Source organism: Capsicum annuum, chromosome 3, assembly GCF_002878395.1.
Source record: "Capsicum annuum cultivar UCD-10X-F1 chromosome 3, UCD10Xv1.1, whole genome shotgun sequence".
In the NCBI taxonomy this organism is placed as follows: Eukaryota; Viridiplantae; Streptophyta; class Magnoliopsida; order Solanales; family Solanaceae; genus Capsicum; species Capsicum annuum.
This window is the reverse complement of record NC_061113.1, coordinates 229896643-229901504: the sequence shown is the minus strand read 5'-3', so window position 1 is coordinate 229901504 and position 4862 is coordinate 229896643.

Genomic DNA, 4862 nt, shown 5'->3' with positions numbered 1-4862 from the left:
TAAAACCATAAACATAATGTGCAAAGTTCTCTTGTAGCATTATGTAATGTTTATGTACGTACCATAAAATGGATCTGACATTGTTGATTTTTGATTTTGTTGATTTTTGAAAATGGAATTACTGAAAATGAAGAGAGTGAAGAGTTAAAGTTGTTCTTCCTATTATATAATGATGTAATTTTTAAAGATATTATCTTAGATAAATATATTACATAAACCTTTTATTTGACGAACAATTAAATTTGTCGTTAATTAGAACAAAACTTTTCTTGTTTATCAAGTATTTTATGTTCTTTCGTTATACATTTTATATTATTTCTTTTTCTTAAAAGCTTTTCATATATCGTTTTTTAAAATTGCAATAACCCCGTTTATGAAATGAGGTTAATCTTTTTTTATGTAAATATTTTTAAAAAGTTAATCAAATATAATTTGAATGAAAATTTAGATAATAATATATGTCATATATGAAACTGAAATTTTTATAATTTTACAAGTACGTTATAATAAAAATATAATTATCTATAAAATCAATTATTAATATATTTTTTATGACTGCGCGAAGCGCGGCACGATTCCCTAGTTTAAATTATATTACTTGTTTTCTCCAATAAAAAGAATTATGTTTAAAAGTCGTGCATACCTGATGAGTTCTACAAATACGAATTTCTTTTGATGTATATTAATATTTGAGTATCACGATATATGCAGGCTATCAAGTAATCTCATCATAATTTTAATTAAATTATTGAAGAAAATGATAAAAATTTAACAAAAAAATAAATTTCATGCAATAATACAAATTTAATGACGAATTGAGTACATGTAAGGTATTTTAAGTTGATCTAAGATCTTCAAATACCGCATACCTCGACCATAACGATCATACATAGCACTACATAAAGCTTTTAATATTGGCAAAGTAAATGCAAAAACTAAATCAATAACACAAGAGTTGGAAAAAATATTTCAAAAAAATAATGGAACAATAATTTAATCAATGGGAATCACAATAATTGTACTATAGTAGTGCTACATATGTTGCCTTAAAAGATTAATGCTACATATTCTGAGAGTTATTGAAAAAAAAATAATTAAATCTTTGATTTTTTCGACTATTTATCTGACGACAACATGCTTATTTTATCTATAAAAAATTTTCAACTAAAACAAAAATACGAGAAATTATCAAAAAGGTATATTAATTAAGATATTCAATTATAATCTTTAAATTTAATAACAAAAAAATAAAGGCATAAAGGATGTACATACAAATATTGTTTTTAAGATCTATTAAGAATAATTACACATTTTAAGAAAACATAAAAAAAAAAAATACTACAAATAACAAGAATTAACAATTTAAAATATTCAAAGCACATAGAAATATGTTTTGCCTATGAACGAATACAACCCCACACACACACACACAAAATCCTTCACACTATATGGATGAAGTATCTTTTTTCCAAGAATATTGTTCCAACAAAAACACCAAAATTTTCATAGAACAAAAATGATTTATATCATTTTAATGACCCTCAATAAATATTGATTTCAATTTGAGCATTCTGCAAAAGCTTGCTACTTTACTAATGATATTTTTGCTTTATAGTTTATAGTTTCTGTAATATGCCGTTGGCTCTAATGTTGCGCCTCTTTCACCATTGGGATAAATATATTTATATATAAATAGTCCTAAACTTATAACTATAACAGGAATTTAAAAAAATTAAAATTTCTTACCTAGTTCTAAACCTCTTTCACCGTGGCTTTGTTACCATCATTTTTCTGCTTTTATAATTTTAGGACTCTTTTTTCATCTTAACAAGGGAAAAAAAAAAGTACCAATAATAACTCTCTTTTTACTATTTTGTCACAATATATATGTTTGAGAGTTCAACTTCAACGTCAACTGGTACTGGTCCTATTGGGTACAAATGTAATTTTGGACTACATTTCATGCTAACTTTTTCTGTGATTTGGTGAACCGGCAAAATAATTGGGTGAAAGAAATAAATAACTATATAATCGTAAACAAACCTACCAATGACGTTCATTTAATTGTTTCTTCTTCCAGAAAAAATAAAAAATTGCTTGATGCAACTGGTGCTTACGATAATACTACTATTAAAAACACTGCAGAGAAAAATACTAGATTTTTTTTTTCTTTATATGTTGACTACTCAATAGATGCGAAAAAAAAAAAACATGGTTGATAAGGTCTTATACGGTTCACAAGCATTATCAATGAGTGATGGGCCCAATAATAGACCTTCTAAATATATAAAATGAGTTTTAAGTTTTGTACACTTTCGATATACAAAATCTTTCCTTCTTAATTAAAGATTTTGAATTCGAGTTGTGCGTTTGGAGTCGGGTTTGGTACGTAAGGAGCTCTTTATTTCTCTCTCTTAAAGTGAAATTTTTTAGCGTAAATCCAAATTAGTCGAACTTAGAACAACAAATGGGAAACGAAAAAAATTAGACTTTGGATATATCCCAAGTCTCTGTCTTTCATTTTATACTAATAATAATGAAGAATGCATGTTTTAAATAATTGGTGAAGCATAGCCAGCTGCAGACACGATACATAAAATAGTTATAATTAAACAGCAAGTCTTGCATTTAATTAGGAGCAGCCAGTATACTATTTTTTTTAAGTTTTCTAAGGTATCCCACGGCCGGCAGTCATGAGACTAATCTTCCGTTCCTTTGTCAGCGCACTACACGGTAGGGAACTGGCCACAGAGTTTGCTCCATTCGCCAGAGGCGGGGAGCGAACCCCCAACCTCTTGCTTAAGGGACATAGCGCTGAACCACCATGCCAACTCTAGTGGTTAGCCAGTATACTATTTTACTTACTCCTTTCTATTTATCTGACGTGTATTCTATTTCCTTCGTTTCTAATTAGTTCTCGTTCTTATTAAAAATAAATATTCCTTAATATTTATTATTTTACAAATTTAATGTATAATTAATTGTTTATTTTTATTTTTACCTTTAGTAATAAATACAAAAAAGAGAAATATTAAATAAATAAAGACGAGTAATAAATAAGAATAATTTAATCAAATTAACTTCTAGTTAATGCTTTTCTTAAGAGGTGTGCAATTTAAAAAGACGATCAGTAAATAGGAACGGAGGAAGTATGTACTTATGTTTCTTAATTGTTTAAGTATGCCTACGGTACACATATAAGTTTGACAACTTATCGTTCAATATTTTGCAATGAATATAATTTGTTCAATGTGCTTGTGTTTCAGCTTCAAGATTCTTCTAATGTTTATTTATTATTAGTGTGTGTAATTTTAAAAAGACAGCATAACACATATACTGTCCATTTGCATTTAATTTCTTTTCTAGACTAGGTCAAGCTTATGTGTTTTTTATTTTCAAATTATGATATGTCAAACTCATAATTTGATGCAACTGGTGCTTACGATAATATACTATTAAAAACACTGCAGAGAAATAGATATATTTTTTTTTGGTATGTTGACTACTCAATAGAAGAAAAGAAAAAAAAAACATGGTTAATAAGGTCTTATATGGTTCACCAGCATTATATATGAGTGATGGGTCCTATAATAGACCTTCTATATGTATATATATAAAGAAATTAATTAGCCATTTGACTGTGAAAACTAAAATTTTTAAGAGTTGGAGTTAAAGTTTGAGTTGAAATTGGAGTTGGAGTTGTGTTTGGTCATATCTTTTTTGAATTTTTTTTTTTTGACTTTTGAAAAAACTTTTTTAAATATGATTTTATGTCCCAACTTTTACAAACTATCGAAATCAACCAACTAAAATTTATTTACTAATGGGAAAAGAACACAATTAACCACTTTTATAAAAATAATTACATATACATGGCCATATTTAATGAATTTCAATTATGACATATATAATATTTACATTAATAGTCGTTTTCTCATATTTGAAAATTTTAAATATGGATGTTATATTAACAAATCACCGTTTCTTATTTTTTAGGTAACAAATATTGTTTTTCAAATAAATTTATTTTTTTAGAAATTTATTTCCTTTATTTTCTGTTCCTAAAAAATAGGAAATGATGAGTTGTTATTAAATTTTAGGGTGCCACTAATTTATTTCTTTAATTTTCTTATACATGAAAGATTTACTCTGTGTGAATAAATTATTTCTATGTAAAACATACTTTGCATATTTATGGTATATTATGTCATATACCATAAATATATAAATATGCTTAGTATGTGTTTTTATACTTTGCATATTTATATATGTGTGTATATGGTATATACATGGTATAAACTTCATTTATAACATACTTTGTATATTTATGTTATAAATATGCTTCGTATGTTTCTTAACACTTTGTATATTTATATATGTGTGTATATGGTATATACATAGTATAAACTTTATATATAACATACTTTGTATATTTCTATTATAAATATAATACTTTATATATTTCTGGATATAAATATAATACTTTGTCTATAAAGATACCAAGTATTATGGTATATAAAGATAACAGTTGCAGTTTAAGGTATAAATTTGTTAAATTGAACATATTTTTTTATGAAAAATATGTATCACTGATTTAGATTTTTAGCATATATATGGTATAGGCTATTTACATTTGAATAGTATAATAAAGATGTACACAATATAATAAATACAATCAAATTAAAAATGAGAATAATTTGTGGCAGTGGTAAACTAATTTGCTACAACTTTATTTATTTCATAAATATAGAAAATGATTATCAATTATTAATTACACGACTATAATTCCTTAAACGCCCGTACCACAATAGAAAAATTATTATTATTATTATTATTATTATTATTATTATTATTATTATTAT